General features: G+C 39.7%; 1 protein-coding gene across 7 annotated transcripts in view; it reads left to right on the top strand.

Moving 5' to 3' along the window:
* Positions 1-2,274: 2,274 nt before the first annotated feature.
* SOCS5 (suppressor of cytokine signaling 5) overlaps positions 2,275-17,546 on the top strand; it is a 46,386-nt gene continuing 31,114 nt past the window's right edge. Inside the window, exons 1-2 of one of the 7 annotated variants that reach the window (XM_023747073.1) lie at positions 2,275-2,461; positions 17,119-17,205. The gene's annotated coding sequence lies outside the window, so the exon portion shown is untranslated. The other 6 variants (XR_001345922.2, XM_006083382.3, XR_002827107.1 and 3 more) reach the window with 6 other exon arrangements.

Genomic DNA, 17,546 nt, shown 5'->3' with positions numbered 1-17,546 from the left:
GTACTGCCCTTTGCCAGAACTTGGATTTAATTACAATGACTGTGCCGGAACTGGCAACAACTCCCTCCCTGTCGGGGTGCAATACCCAAGGGCCTGGAAACACAAAGTGAAGTGGCAACAGCAGCCTTCTCCTGCAGAGTCTACCCTGGCAATTCACCCAAAGTGCTTTGAGTTGGAAGCTCATCGTCGGAAACAAAGAGTACTTTTAAACTGCCCACATGTACTTGGCACTGTCAAATAAACAGTGTCTATGAAGCAACTACTGCTACACCCGGGGCACAGCTTCATGGCATCCCAGGCCTGGAAGGGATGAACACAGATTGTCAAATTCATGATTACCCTGTCCCCTACCATGAGGCATCACTACCACTAGATTCTAATAGGTGAGTTCACTGACCTTCCATTCTGATCTGGGCCAGGGACGCTTCTGTGGCAGTGTGATTCAGGTCTCAGGCGACTCACCAATTCATTTGACACTCATTTTCTGAGCACCCATTCTGGGCCAAGGTGCTGAGGAGACACAAAGATGTATAAAGTAAGGCATAATCCCTGCCCTCAAAGTAGCTTATCTTCTAGTTGGGGGATTTGTATTCAGGCAACTGTAACATAAAAGGAAGAGGAAAGTTCTGGGCCTTACTCTCTTTAAGAATAAGAAGAAAGGATGAGTGTTGCGGGCAGGGGCGGGGGAGGCAAAGACTCGAGGAGGGTCTTGCAGGTGTCCCTGTCTTTTTGTTGTTGTTGTGGGGTAGGTTTTTGTTTGTTTGCCTTTGTCTTCATAGCAACTAGCATCTCCTGAATTATCTTGTTTATTTGCTACTTTACTGATAGACTCTTGTATGTCTCACCCCACTCATGAACCTTATCAGTTTTGTTCATCACTCCAGCCTAAGCATCTCAAATAACCCCTGGCACCTAGTAAAGTGCTTAGTAAATACTGGCCTGATGAATAAATGGCCAGGTGAGGCCGTGGCTGTAGAAATGGAGAGGAAAGGGCATTTGGTAAATCGAATCAACAGGGCAAAATTAGAAGGGATAGAGAGGTGTTACACAGTGGGGGCGTAGTATGGAGGATTACTCCCAGGTTCCTGGCTTGGCTAAGGGAATGGATGGTGATGTTACCAAAGAAGGTAAGGAACAGGTTGTGTGGACTTCCAGAAGTATCTGGGTTCCCATGGTGAAGCTCCAGCGGAGAGGCCCAGACGCACATAGAAGGTGTACCCAGCCATCACGACGATTAGGCCACCTACTCTGCAACAGAACGATTATGTACGACTGAGGAGGGGGCTCGGGATCCCCTTCTGGACTCAAAGAGCCAACAGAGAATAGAGCTGGATTAACTGAAGAGAAAGACAACCTGCGGTTGTAGTTTCAGGGAAATGATAGTTCCAGGGAAACTGGGGTCAGGTGTGCATTTGGGTGGTGAAAAAGTTTCAAGAAGGATGTAGTCTATCTATAGAATATACTGCAATGGAGATCAAGTAAGAACTGAAAAGTGACCCTTGAAGAAGAGCACTTTCAGTGGACTGACAGGGAGCATAATTTGGCTGGACTTGAAGCGTGAACTGAATGCTCGATAGGGTCTCATGTTTTTTCCTTTGGGGGGCTGGGGGGGGGGGGTAGGCTGTAGTTTGTTTTATGTTTGGAAGCGTCGGAATCCAATCACGGGCTTACCTAACACAGAGTTTGTGAATGATGACAGGTTTCTAGGAGGCCAGCGGGAAAGAGTCCTGGCAGCGTCACAAGGCCTCAACTAGGAAGCTTCTACCCTTTCGGCCATTTCTGGAGCGGGGGCCCTTCCGTGTACAGTGCAGGCAGAGAGTGGGCGACAAACACCCCTCCATGGATTTGGGAGTCACGTTTGCGACAGCTGGGCGCAGGGATGGCAATACTTGAATTAAATGGAGCGCCCAGTTTCCCGCAGATCCTGTAATGTAGTAATGACGAGGCTCCAAGCTGGAAGAAGCTCGGAGGCTCATTCACATTTTCCGCCCCGTCGCTCACACTGTCCATTCATCACTTTTCCTTTCCTTTTCCTGAACGGAGTTGAAACCAGGGCAAAGCTGGCTTCCTTCTCCCACCTCAGGTTGACCTCTCGCCCCCAAGCCCACCCGGGGCCCGACTGCGACCACGTGACCACCCTCCGTCCCCGCCAGTCGCTGCCGTCGACCCCTCCCCTCGAGCCGCGGCCCGCTTAACCCCGCCCCTCGAGCTCACCTGACAAACTCTCTCCCACCTGAGTGGCAATTCCCTTTTCCCTCCGGGCCCGACCCGACCGCCGTAGCAGCTGCCCGACTCCAAAATGGCAGCCGCTCACAGCGCGCACCCGAGCGGCCGGACCTCCCGGACTCCCGGGCCGCCCCCCTCTCGCTCCCAGCCTCCCTCCCTCGGCCTTCACCTACCTGCCTCCGGATTGGCCACTAGGAATCCCGCCCCTCCAGAGCCCCTCCTGCTATTGGTCACGGTAGGCTGCCCTTCCGAGAGGCGTGCCCCCGCCGCCCCCCACCCGGGAGGTATTTTCCATTCCGAGGGGGGTTGGGGGGAGGGGGGAGGGGAGAAGGGTGTCAAGGGGGAGGCGGCCGGGAAAGGGGGTGGGGGCCTGGCGGGGGCATCCGGCGGAGCTGGTGTCCCCGAGCTCGGTCCGGAGGGAGGGAGACTGCGCTCGTTCAGGCAGTCGGAGGGGACGGGACCGCGGGCGGGCGGACTCGCCCTCTCGGTGACTGCGCCGTCCGGGCCCATCCTGCCTGGCCGCAGGTGCCCCTGGATGAGGCCGCCCCGCGCGCCCCGACCGGTGAGTCTCCCCGCGGCCCGCGCCCGGCACTGCCGGCACCCGTTCCCCGGCTCCTGTACCGCCCTTAGCGGCCGCCTCTACGGTCCCCGGTGCCCGCGCCCGGCGCCGTCCGCCTCCGGCCGGTGCTTCCACGCCCCGGGCGGAGGCAGCGTAGTGCCTCTGGCCGGGAAGGAGACAGCGGGCGTGGGACAGCGAGCCCTGTGCAGACCGCGCCGCGCGTAGTGGGAGCTTTGCGCTTAGTAGGCTCTCGATGCATTTCTGTGGAACTGCTTTCTGGTTGGGGAACCTGAGGAACAGGGGAACAGGGTCCCCCGGGTCTAGTAGGGGAACGTTCGTGATCCAGGTCGAGGTGGATGGGGGCGAGGCTACCGGAGATTGTGGGGCAATGCGGGCGCTGCAGGGAAAGGGGCACCGCCGACTGACTTAGGGCTCTGAGGCTCTGACGGGAGCGGGGGGTCCTCAGGGTCGAAGAAAAGAGGTCCACTGGGAGAAAGGGGACACCGGGACGCTTGATGGGGGCTGAGGTGACTGGGGCACCCCGGGTTTATAACGCGAGGTGGGAAGGGATGCGCAGGCGGCTGCAGGAAGACTTCTCTGCAACTGCTTGGGGTCCTAAGATTCGTGGGGACTGGGGTTTGGGTATTCGGGTAGCTGAAGCGAAGCGACTTTCCGGAGAGGGGGTTGCGTGCAAAGAAGGATGCTAAGAAACAATTTAAGCGCACACCGTGGCATGGTCCTCAAGTTTGAAGGCTGGGCGATTGGAGTCTCCAGGTGATTTTGACATTTCCTTTTGGCATTCCCACCGAAAGCTGGCTCGCAGCTAGACCTTTTCAGCTATCCTTTAATTTTAAATGTATGTACGTATTTGATGGTGTTTTGCAGTTAACCAGTTTTGCCGGAGATTCTCAAAGCTGCACCTTGAAATTCTTGTAGCAGCCGCTCCAGCTGCTGAAAATCCTTTCTTCAGGTCTCTTCATCCATAGCCACTGCTCAGTTCTATACCAAGTGGCTCAGTTCTTACCAAGTTAACATTTAGATTGGACTGGATTGCTTAGTTTGCTACTGACTTGTATTCTACAACATTAATACGTAATTCACATGCTTTCTTTTTCTTGCTTTTAATTGTTTCTTTACAAGATCATGCAAAATTGAACCACAAATTCTATAGAAGTTTTAAGGTACTTTAACTGTGTGTTGAATTGGAAAGATGTTGGTAAGTTAGCAGCCTAGAAACCAATACTAAAATCAGGTTCAGGTTTCTAACAGTTGGGGATCTTAATGTCAGATGCTTAGTTTAATTTTAAGAATCTTGCATTTGTATAACACTCTTGAGAATGGATTAGGAACATAGGAAATGCATATCAGGGTTAGGCAGTGAGTGGCAGTCCACAGAGGCACTTCCTGTCTCTGAGAAGCAGCAGCTAAGATTTGCACAGCTAAATCTTTAATCTTTTAAATATTTCCTTAACCCCATTTGTTATCTTACTAATTTCTCATAATTTATAAAATGAAAGCTTTTTAAGATTTTATCAAATCTTAAATAGATTTGATAAAATTTTATAGATCAGATTGTGCCTTTTAATGCAATTCATTGGTCAGAGAAAATCTGCAAAAAAAGTTAATATGTTCAGTTGGCACCTCTTTAGTTCTTGAATAATTAATGGATAATTACTTTTTCTTTTCTCCCTATTGTCCTTGAATTTTACTGTTTGTCCTTAGGGAGAATGTACTGGCACACAAAACAGTAGCCTAAAATACTGAAACCTAACACCTTTTAACATTATAATAGCTTCTACATTTTTCACCTTGAGATTCATCTGTAGCAAACCAGTGATCTTAGAAAGCTATTTCTTATCACCTTTGTTTAGAATGGGCTGTTTTCTCCATTTGTAGACAAGGGACAATAATGCAGTAATAACTAAACAATGAGAATGGGAAGCTTGGGAAAAAGATATATGGTATGAGCCATATTTCTTCTAGAGCTGGAATTGTAGACCATGGAGATGATTATTTTGCAGATCAGGAAACCAAGGCCCAGAATAGTGGAAGGAACAAAATTGCTAGTTAGTGATGGACAGATCTCTGGACTGTAGTCCAGGGTTTTTCTATTTTATCACATTTAAAGTGTTTATTTTATTCTATTTTTCCCATTGAGGTATTTTATTTGCACATATGTATTATACCTATAGAAAAAGAATCCCAGGATTTGCCCTCCTGTGTGTTTTTGTCTTTTCTTCATGGTCCATAATGCCCGCTGAGGTTGGCAGTACAGTGAAAGGAAACTGACAGGTTGTTCTTCCATTTTGCTAGATCTTTAAGTTGCCCATGTGGTTTACAACAATTTTCCCAGCTCTGTGATCAGCGGTGATCTCAGATTCACCAATATAACCGTGCTTCATCATCACAGTTAGAAACCGGACGATGACTTTGGAGCACAGCCTAATAAGAACCTGGAGTTTGCCTCTCTTTTTGGCATTGTTGATACTCTTAGAGCCAGTACATTCATGTGCCTCATTATGGTGGCACAGAAAGATGGCGGAAAAGCATAGTGTTTAAACTAAAACATTCTAGTGCCAACTATAAATGGCTTTTGAATTATTTGTGATGTTGTTCCCTTCTAAAGATGAGAAGTTGAGTTGACTGATTTTTTTTCTCTCCATTTTTAACACCTTTACTGAGGTGTAATTAACAAACAGTAAACTTCACATGTTAAATATACAATTATGAAACTATCACCACAGTCAAGATAATGAACATATTCATCACCTCCTAAAATGTCTGGTCTCTGTAATCCTTCTCTTCTGCCCCTCCCCGATTCCCAGGCAACCCCTTCTGTCACTATGGACTACTTGGGATTTTCTAGAATTTTATATAAATAAATTCACATAGTGTGTACTTGATTTTATCTGGCTTCATTTGTGCAGCATAATTATTTTTGAGGTTTGTCCATATTATCTGTATCTATAGTTCATTACCTTTTATTTGCTGAGTAGTATTCCGTTATATAGTTGTCCCACAATTTGCTTATTCATTCTTCTATTGAGGACATTTGGGTTGTTTTTATTCTTTGGTTATTAAAAAATAAAGCTTTTATAAGCATTCATGTGCAAATCATTGGATAAATGCTCTCATTTTTCTTAGGTATATAACTAGGAGTAGAATGACTGGGTTGGATACAAGGTGTGATTTGTGTTGTGGTTGTGGTTATTGTCCTTTAAGAAATTGCCAAACTATTTTCCAAAATGTCTGTACCATATTACCCTCCCACCAGCATCGTGTAAGAGTTCCAGTTAGTCCACATTCTTGAAGTTGACTACTTTTATACATGAAGTGATGTAAAGCTTTTACTGAAAATTTTAAAACAATATGCTGCATTGTTAGTGGAAGTGCTGGTATTTCTCTCAGTGGGAAGGGACAAACTATCATCTAAATTTAAAATATTAGGTAAGCCCTAACCGGTTTGGCTCAGTGGATAGAGCGTTGGCCTGCGGACTGAAGGGTCCCAGGCTTGGTTGCGGGCACATCCCCAGTAGGGGGCGTGCAGGAGCAGCTGATCGATGTTTCTCATTAATGTTTTTAACTCTCTATCCCTCTCCCTTCCTCTCTGTAAAAAAATCAATAAAAAATATATATTTTTAAAAAATCTTCAAAAAAATTAAAATATTAGGTAAGCTTATTAGAGTAGGCTAGTGTTCTAGAATTTTTATGCTAAAAATTAATTGCTTAAAAGATTTTCAGTCTGGCTGGTGTGCTTAGTGGTTGAGCGTCAACCTATGAACCAGGAGGTGATGATTGGTTCAATTCCCGGTGGTCAGGGCACATGCCCTGGTTGCAGGCTCAATCCCCAGTGTGGGGTGTGCAGGAGGCAGCCAATCAATGATTCTCTCTCATCATTGATGTTTCTATCTCTCTCTCCCTCTCCCTTACTTTCTGAAATCAATAAAAATACATTTAAAAAAAAGATTTTCAGATTTCAAAAGGCTCATTTTCAAAGAAAATTATATATTTAAAATATAATTTTTAGTAAGTGTGAAGGTTTTATGTTAAAATGGATTCTAGTACCTTTATAAAAGAGCAGTAGTAGAATTACATGATAATTATGAAAACATAATTTCTATTATAGTTGTAATAGAGAAAAACTGGATTTGTATTTCAGCCACTTAATAACATTATGATCTCTGGCAAGTGATTTAACCATTGTGTACCTAGATTTCCTCATCTGTAAAGTGAGGGTAATAAAAGTACCCACCTCATAGAGTATTGGTGAGGATTAAAAGTGCTTCTTTAGCACATAGTAAGGGTACAGCAAATATTAGACCTTATACTTTATGGTTCAGTAGGTATATATAGGCATTTGTACGCTCACTTGTTTCCTTGCTGTTAACAAAATCACTTTGAGGCTACCAAAAAAAAAAATTCCTAGATAAAAATAATAGTTTGCCTTAAGGACAGTTAGTATCGTTGTTGCTCTCATTTTTTGTCCTGCTTCCTCTGTTCACCTTGGACCTTTAATTAGATATGCATAACAAGTTGGGTGTCTGTTTTTCTGAATGTCATCAGGAGACCCTTGTTGCAGTTTCACTAATCTAGAAGCAAAATGTTAAAATTGATTTGCAGGTACTCTACTGAGTTCTAGAGGCCTACTGGGTATGCTTATAAGGAAACCAGGAATTTATAAGGTCTGTTATTAAACTCCTCTCTGCCAGTGGAACCATCAAAAGATCTTTGAACCTTGCTTTTTATTAACTGGATATTTTGATGACTTCATTCATTAAACTGTTAGGTTTTAGTGATAAAATTTGTGTTACTCCAATTTTGTAACATTTTGTTCTTTTTAAATTTGCTGTAACCCAGGTCTAATTAGTGTCATGAGCATGTGGTTTATCAAATGTATTTTGTGGTGACAGTGGTAGATTTCTTTTGGATATGTATTGTTTTTGCCTTAGGAGGTCCTATTGCTTTTATAGTAGCTCTTCTTCTGATTATAGTAGATTAATCTTAATTCTCAAGCATCTTTATGGGTCTTTCCTTGATTCTCAAGCATCTTTGTGGTCTTTCCTTCTCACAACATCTTAACCTCCTGTAACAACATGTAACTTTTCACCATCTGTGACACATGAGCTTATTTTTCATGCCTCTTTTAAAACATTAATTTCAATTATTTTTTAGTGTATTTCACATAATATTTTTAATTGTTCTTATTTTTAGAGTTTATTAAATTGAGTTTATTTTACAGGTTAGATATTAAAATCAGAAATAAGGTATAGCTCAAAAGCGTATTCATTATGATAGTAGTAGATTCTTGCTATATTGTTTTATATCTCAGGCAGGCATTCTATTGGTGGTACTTCATATGATAAATACATGGGTCATCCCTTTATTCTGAAGTAATGCTAGCAGGACTAAAAGAGTTACATGGAGCCATCAAAAGTTTCCAGGGTTGTATTAACTTTTAACTGATACAAAGTTTTAATATATGAGAGTGACCAACTCCTAATCTTCTTTTGATTAACTATTATAATAAAGATTATGAAGTTATTACAGTTTATTGTACATTTTTTGGACTCATGACATGCCTTAGAAATTTTATATAATTTAAACATACAGATACTTTGTTCCGTCTATTACATAATCTAATTATATGAATAAAATATTTAGTTAAATATGGTTTCAAAAGACATTAGCAATACCGTCTATACTAATAAAAGGGTAATATGCTAATTAGGGAGACCTTCTGGACATCCTTCCAGAGAAAGCCATGGTGGCAGGGCTGAGGCAGAGGCGGTTAGGGGTGATCAGGCCAGGAGGGAAGGGCAGTTGTGGGTGATCAGGCCGGCGGGGGGGTGGGGGGGGCAGTTGGGGGAGAACAGGCCGGCAGGGAAAGGCAGTTGGGGGCAAGCAGGCCGACAGTGGGGGGCAGTTGGGGGCGATCAGGTCAGCAAGGGAGGGCAGTTGGGGGCCATGAGGCTGGCAGGGGAGGGCAGTTGGGGGCCATGAGGCCGGCCGGGGAGGGCAGTTGGGGGCCATGAGGCCAGCAGAGGAGGGCAGGTGGGGGAGAGCAGGCTGGCCTGGCAGAGCAGTTGGGAGTCATGAGGCTGGCAGGGGAAGGCAGTTGGGGGCGATCAGGCCAGTAAGGGGGGGCAGTTGGGGTCAAGAAGGCAGGCAGGTGAGCAGTTAGGAGCCAGCAGTCCCAGATTGCGAGAGGGACAGATATCCCCGAGGGGTCCCAGATTGGAGAGCATGCAGACTGGGCTGAGGGACACCCCCTCCCGCCGTGCATGAATTTCATGCACCGGGCAACTAGTGTTATAATAAAATACAACCATTGCTCAATTTTTCATTAAGTTGGAATTTTCTTTGTATATTTAAAAACAGTTATGGCATTGTGAATTGCCTGATACTCATATTTAAAATTCATGGGGATGTGGACTGGGTAGATATGCAAGTTACTTTCTTAGCTTCAGTGTAGATGTTAGAGAATGACAGGGAAAATACAAATTATTTGCCTTGCCCAACGTAAAAACTCTTCATCTGGATTAGCCAACTATCCTACTTTTAAGGGGGGAAAGGGCTTTAAAGGAGAAGTAACCTTGAAGGGTAATTGGCTAAACTGCTGACTCATGTTAATGTTAGGTAAATATACATCTGAGTGCTTTAACTGAGAGTTAGTTACCTAGTTTTATTCTACATGTACCTGGTAGGTGACACATTCTAAGGAATGACTTGAGAGAGACTATAATTACACCATTGCCAAATACAGTATAGTGAGAATATATTTCCATGGGTTCTCTAATAGTTCATAAGCACTTTACTTATATGCTGTTTAATACCAAAATTAAATTTACCTTTACTTTGATGAGATATCATACAGTAATCTTTTATCAAAATTAATAAGAGGAAGCAGTGATGAAGATAATTTTGAAATGGGCTTATCTGCTCTGCAATTATCTGCAAATTATCTTTAAATTTGAAGACCACTATAACAGGAATAACATCCAGTCTTTTTATTCTGAGCAAGATTCTTCAGTTAAAGGTGGTAATCAAGTATATGATATGTTGTAGTTCAAAAAATTGAAAAGGATAGAAGTCTATTTAAATAATATATATGTATACTTAAAATGAAACATGAAAGAAGGAAAATGATTTGGGAGCTGAACTTTAAGCCTGTATATATGGTGGGTAGTCAAAAGAAGGGGAGCTAAGGAAGCCATCAGAGGATGGAAAGAGAAAAATGTTGAGGAAAACCAGGATTTCGTGGGCATTTGGGGCCTGGCATAGATCTTGGGCTCCATAGATTAATATGTCATTGTATCAGGAAAACTACTGAAGTATTCTATAAAACTAAAGGATAAATTTACTAAAAATGTAAGTATAGTTTGATTAGAGAAATCCAAGTAATTTCTTAAGGGTTAAAATATGCCAGCGGCCCTGCCCAATGTGGTTCAGTTGGTTGAGCATCATCCCATGCACCCAAAGGTCATCAGTTTGATTCCTGTTCAGGGCACATACTCAGATTGCAGGTTCAATCATGTGCAGGAGACAACCGATCAATGTTTCACTCTCACATCGATATTTCTCTCTCAAAAAAAAAAAAATTTTTTTTTAAAGTCAAAATATGCCTATGGCCAAAGGAGAGCTGATTCATGTAATTATTTATTTAGTTTTTTACTTTATTAACATGAAACACCATTCCAACCTCATTAACCTTCAGGTGATCAGTGCTGGAACTAATTTTATTTAACATTTTTTAAAAATAAATCTTTATCGTTCAGATTATTTTATTTAACATTTTAAAATAAGTGATTCAAAAAACATACTGGCAGTAAATATTGCCAGATTTGCAGCTGACTCTGTGTGCTGTTTCAGGTAGTTAAAAGTCAAGCCAATAAGGAGAAGCTACAGGAATATCTTTTGATGAGTTTTCGTGTGGCAGAGAACAAGATAATGCATTTAGGAGGAGATATTCCAAGTTATATTTCTAGGACCTGAGTTATGACCCAGGTAGGGGATCCAGAAGTCATGGAAATAACTTCCTTGAAGGCATTTATTGTATTTGCTGCTGGGTCACAAAGTCCAAGAACATGTTTCAGAAAACAAAAATGATGTATATAAAAATAAGTATAAAAGGGGTTATCATTTTTTTTACTATTGTGTTCCAGGCTAAATGATTTGTAGTCATTTTTTCATTTAATTCTCTTAACAATTGTGAAAGGTGGGTGGCATTATTAAAGTGGAAATTTGAGTCAGGGAGATTAAATGATGTTCCCAAGTCAGTTAAATATGTATTGCAGTTGGTACTGTGGCCCTGGTCTTTTGATTGTTAATCCTAAAAGTTTCCCAAGATATTAAGAGGCATCTCTTAAAACATGTAATAGTTTAATTTAGGGTTTATGGAGTGCTGTTTTACTCCTTTGCTGTGGCATTACCACAAGAGACAGTATCTAGATTATTTTCAGAGGATTTAGAGACATCCCTTAAATTCCTGATTTTTAAGGAAAGGTAGGGATGTTTTGGTGTACAGTTTTACCCTCAAGATTGGTAAATAAGTACTGGTTGCCCATAAAATGTTTCTCCTTTTGATTTTACAAAATGCTGGGTAATTAATAGGCATTAGTAAATATAATATTAGTTAGTAAGGAAAATATTGTTTGGCAGAAAAGAACACCAGAGTAGAGTTCAGAGACCTAGATTATTCTAGTGGTGTGAAAATATTCTGATAGCATTGAAACAGGCATAACATTCTTGCTCTGGAAGGACGGGAAGACAGAAGCTGTGTCTTAAGAGAGGAACAGATGAAGAGGGTTTATGGAATTCTAGGCAGAGGGAATAGCAGTATGTTAGGTGAATCACTGAACTTTTTGAACAGCAGTTTCCTCAAATTTGAGTTAAAATATAAGAAGAACATCTTATTTTTAATTATAAGGGCATATATATTTGTTGATTTTGGAATCCCAAAAAATGAGGTAAGAACCAAGTAAGTATATGTAAAAGTGCTTTATAAATCTTTAAGTGCTCTACAATTAAAAGTGGTAGAAGAATACTTGTGTTCTTGTGAAGAGTGGACAAAGAGGATGCTGCAAAAACTTAGCAGGAGGAGAAACAAGTGGGGAAGGGAGGTGTTAAAGATGAAAGAAAGGAAATGGATAGATATGAAGAAAATTGAGTTACAGTTCTATTTGTGCCTGGGAATCAAAAGGAGGACAATAAGTCTGTCACTGAAGAATTTTAACATTAATTTACTGTAAGGAAGAAGCTCAGCAGTTAGTTGAAACATTTTATTCACTTTTCCACTTAGACTATATTGACCATGTTAATAGATAAGCTAACTGAGAGTTGGCTATATTATCTGATTGTTTCTTCAGTCATTACTGCTGTACAGGTTTAGCTAATGGCTTAAAATAGTATAAGGTACTCATAAAAACAAAATAAGCTGGACTGAGTTACTATTTATTCTAGATTATTAAAAAGAAAGGGCATAGTGTGTCTAAAGAAAAGGGTGAAGTTTGATCTCTTGAAATGAGTGCAGAAAAAAATTAGAAAGTCAGACTAGAACCAAGGTAAAATGGGAACAAATTGTGAGTAGTTTTATATGCCATAGTAGGAATTTGGATTTTTATTTTGTTTATAGGTAGGGAAGTGACACAAATAGTTTGGTGGTTTAGAAAACTGATTATAGCAGTAATAAAGAGAATAGTCTGGAGGAACAGAGATTGGAGACATTTATTCATCAAATAATACATGTGGCAGGCTGAGTGAATGTGGCTGTCTCTCTGGCCTCTGGTAGGTAGATTAGTGTCAAGGATGTCATTTAAGGCTCTGCCCTAGTTCAGGAAAGAGATAATGATGGCATGAATTAAGGAATTTGTAGTGGGGATAGAAACAAGAGCACTGATTTCAGAGATATTTAGGAGTTTGTCTTCCAGACTTCGTTAGTGTTTGGAGATGATAGAGAAAGTTGAGAATGAGTCTAAGGTTTCTGACTTAGCAGTAGAATAATATGTGCAAGTTTGGGGGGGCGGGAATACTGAGTTTGCTTTCAGATAATTCTATGCTTTTTAGATTAACATGATCAAGATATTATTTGGGAATATTGTTCTAGCTCAGCAGCATGATCAGGTTTATAAATATGATTTGGAAGGCATAGTTTAAAATTGAAAGTTGTGAAATTAGACGAGTAATTCCTAAGTAATAATGTATGCAGAACAAAGAGTACTGGCGCTTAGTTTGATTTTTAATTTTTGCCCACCTCCAGTCAGACCTCCACCCCCTAACATTATAAACAATACATAGAAATATTTGCTGTCAGAAATATTTGAATGTCCTTGAAACTGTACTGCATCCTGTCTGATCACCTGTACAACACAGGGAATTTGTAGACAAATGCACTTCCTTATTCCTCTCCTAAAGTCTCTTTTTAGAATCCTGTTTGCTTCCTTGGGCAAGTGAGCAAGTCTGAACAGATATTGAAGCCTAAAGGCTTTTTTCACCTTTAAAATCTAATGCAGAACAGCCATAATCAACCATCTCTTTCTCTCCTACCCCTCCAGCCCTATAGAGTTTAAGCCTCTGGCAACTAGAATGTCAGAGAGAAAAGTAAAAACAGCACAAGAAAATGAACCTTGAAAAGGACTGTAATCTTTTTAATTCACTGAACCCAAAGGGTCTACTCCAGTGATGGCGAACCTATGACATGCGTGTCAGAGGTGACACGCGAACTCATTTTTTTGGTTGATTTTTCTTTGTTAAATGGCATTTAAATATATAAAATCAAAATAAAAAAATAAGTCTTTGTTTTACTATGGTTGCAAATATCAAAAAATTTCTATATGTGACACGGCACCAGAGTTAAGTTAGGGTTTTTCAAAATGCTGACACGCCGAGCTCAAAAGGTTCGCCATCACTGGTCTACTCTATAACCAGGGGATGGAGTTAGTGAGTCATTATAAGAGATGTCCAAATTCAGTAAAATAAATACATATATTAGGAGCAAGATCTTCAACTGCTGAGAGAATTTGGAAAAAATCTGAGGTTTAGCACTTAGTGGAAAAGATGAGTTTTGGGTTCAGTCTTAAAGGAGGTAGAAAGACAAATCTGTGCAGTGAAGAGTAAGAATAACACTATTTAAGAGGTGAGGAAAACAGTATCAAGAAAGTGGGACATTAAGGAAGGAAAAAAAAGGAAACTGGTGAACAAGATTTTTATCTAAAATGCACAATATGAGTTGGGATTAATGAGAAATTAGGGTAGTTAGATGATTGAAGACTAAAATTTGGAATTGGAATTCCTTGAAGCACATAAGTAGAAAATTAAACATGAACAGAGGAATATTGATTTAAATGGCAATTAAGCACTTAATGGAAGATGACAACTGTTACATATAGTTAATAGTGTATATGGCACTGATTAGCTTATAAATTACCCAAATCCCTATTTTCTCTTTTTGTTTTCTTACGTACTTCTATAACCATGGTTCTCAAACTTTCCTGGGCATAAAAATTTTATGAAGCTCTTGTTTAAAATATAGATTCATCCATGTTACATGTAACTGTAGTTACTTCCTTTTAGTTGCTGACCAGTATTCAGTTATGTGGATATACTGTAATTTGTTTATTATTATTGCAGAAAGGTGTTTTTTTTCCATTTTTCAACTGTTATGACTAAAACTGCTATGAACATTCTTATACAAGGCTTTTTGTGACACATATATTCTGGATGAATACCTAGACGTGGAATTGCTGGGTTTTAGAATATGTGTGTGTTTAACATTATGAGGAACTGACAACAAATTCGAAGGTGGGTTTACCATTTTACATTTCTACCAGCAGTGAGTGTTCCTTTTATGGAAGAGTTTGGGTACAATTGCTGTTCTTCCTTAAATGTTTGATAGAATTTACCAGTGAAGCCACCTGGGTCTGCAGTTTTCTTTGTGGAAAGGTTCTTAATTAAGGATTCAATTTTTAAAAGAATGATATAAGACTATTCAGATCTTCTATTTCTTTTTATGCCTGTTTTGGTAATTTGTATTTTTCAAGGAAGTTGCCCATTTTATCTTAACTTGTCAAATTTATCAGCTTGAAAATAAATTATATATGTTATAAAACAGTTTTCCTTTTTATGTTGGTAGGATCTATTGGATGCTCCCTCTTTCATTCTGATATTGGATTCATTTTCTTCTCCCTCTCCCCTTGATTAGTCTAGTTAGGGGTTATCACTTTTATCAGTCCTTTAAAATAGTCAACTTTTGGTTCTTTCGATTTTTTTTCCTGTGGTTTATCTGTTTTGTGTTTTATGATTTGAGCTCTTTCATTAATTCTTTCCTTCATCCTTATTTTGGGTTTAATTTATTCTACTTTTTCTAATTTTTTAAGGTGAAAGCTTAGTTCATTGATTTTAAAATTTATTTTTTAAAATATCAACATTTAAAGCTATACATTTTCATTAGCATTTCATTCAAAATATTTTCTAATGTCGCTTGTAATTTTTTTTTTTGACCCATGGATTGTTCCAAAGAGTATTGTCAAATAATTTTCAAATACTTGGGATTTTCCAGGTATCTTTTTAGTTACTGTGTTTTCATTTAATGCTATTTTGGTCAGAGAACATAGTCTTTTACTTTTTAATTTATCTTTATTGTTGAAAGTATTACAGATGTCCCCTTTTTTCCTCCCTTCATCTCACTCCCATCCCCCACCCAGGCCTTCACCAAACTTTTGTCTGTGTTCATTAGTTATGCACATAACTTCTTTGGTTAATCTCTTCCCACACACTTCTCCCCTCCCCCTTCCCTCTGAGATTCAGTCTATTGTATGCTTCCATGTCTCTGGATCTATTTCTGATAACATATTCTTAATACAATATTTAATACTTTTTACATTTCCTACAATAAGCATGTACTCATAGTCGGACACACACACCCCCCAAAAAATTACTTTAATTTTAAAAATTCTGATAAAATTAATGATTGGGAGGATAAGGGAAGAAGGATTTAGGTGATTTTAGTTTTTTTCATCTTAACCGTGCCTCTTTTCCATTTTTGCATATATTTTAAACTGATCTTTATCAGTAAGTGAAAGAGACATTTATTCTTACACTGTATGTGTAATACATATTCTAAACTGTTCCCAAACTAAGGCAGTGCCCCATGTTTCATAGTTTAAAAGTGTGGGTTTCTATCAAATAATTCTTTGTATACTTAAAGATATTTAATATTTCTTTCTTTCCTTTTTTCTTTTTTTCAAAGTTGGTGTTTTTTTTTTTTTAATATGTTCTTATTGATTTTTAGAGAGAGAGGAAGGGAGAGGGATAGAGAGATAGAAGCATCTATGAGAGAGGAACATCATAGATTGGCTGCCTCCTGCAGGTCCCCTACTGGGGATCTAGCCCCAACCTGGGCCTGTGCACTAACTAGAAATTGACCCGGCAACCTCTTGATTCCTAGGTCTGTGCTCAACTGAGCCATGGGTTCCAGAGTATTTTTTAAAGATGTTTTTGTCTTCCTTTCTCAGCCACTGCAACTACCCACCTCCTTGCAGATATGGATGTTCTTATGTTAAAGAAAGAATGGAAATCATAGTCTTTAGTTTTCTTAATAAAATATTATATTGCTGTCTCTATCCAGGGCATCATAGGCATATGGACCTGGTACTCTTCAAGAACTCACTCTAGTGGCTCAGCTTCACATTTTTTGCTATATAAAGAACATATTAGAAATCCAGTGGAGAAAGTTAATATTCAAAAGAAGAGACAAAGGAATGTTATGGTCAATGAACAAAGAAATAGACATCTCCAAGGAGGTGCCATTCATAACAGACCTCAAAGAATGACCTTAACTTGAATAGTCTGGTGTCTGTTCCTCAGCAATTGTAGATCTAGAAACTCAGTTTGATCAGGGGAACTGGTTTCATGCTAAGCAAATTACTGAAGACTCATGGAAAACAAAGCTAATTTCTTAATTTAAGTTAAGATATAATATCCAATCATGATGGTTTGTTAGTCCACATCTTCACTATAGGGCTATATCTACCAAAGGTATGTGAACAGTTGGGTCCACTGATGAGAGTGTTTTCCTAAAGGCTTAAGACAGTGGCACATTCTTTGATTACCTTATTTTTAGGCTTTGTAAAATATTCTGTAGCTGTGGGACATTTTCTGAACCTCCGGAGCCTCAATTTTCTCATCATGACAATTGTGATGATAACTAGCCAAGTCATAGGATTGTTGTGAGAACTAAATAAGATAATCTATTTAAAGTTACTAGGACAACATCTAGCACATAGTTGTCATTCAGGAACTGTTAAGATGATTTGTTTTTTTCTACTTCTGGGTTTTAGGTCTGGAAGTTAAGAAGGGCACTCTTGACCTTTTTCTTGCTGCCTGCAGACATTGCTTGGAACTCTACTGCACTTGGTGTTCTAGAGGTACTAAGAGTATTTGATTTACAAGAATATTGTTCTGAGTCATAAGAATTAACTCAATCTAGGGAAGAACTGCGATGAATCTTTTCATAGGTTATGTTTTACTGTGAGATCTAGCCATTTTAATATTTTGAGACTAAAGTAAGAATTGTTCTTTTAAAGAATTCATTAGTGTTTGCTTTTCCTGTTTGGCATTTCTAAAAACAGTTTGATATTTCTTGTAGAACAAACAAGTAAAATCCAGATAACAAATTTTATAAGTTGTTTTACTCATAGCTGACAACTTAGTAAGGTTTATGTTCTATGGATAATATTTCTAATTTTTATATTAATAGATCATGATG

Source organism: Myotis lucifugus, unplaced genomic scaffold (genome assembly GCF_000147115.1).
Source record: "Myotis lucifugus unplaced genomic scaffold, Myoluc2.0 scaffold_6, whole genome shotgun sequence".
Taxonomy (NCBI): Eukaryota; Metazoa; Chordata; class Mammalia; order Chiroptera; family Vespertilionidae; genus Myotis; species Myotis lucifugus.
The sequence above is the reverse complement of the archived record's forward strand: the minus strand, read 5'-3'. Positions and strand labels throughout refer to the sequence as shown.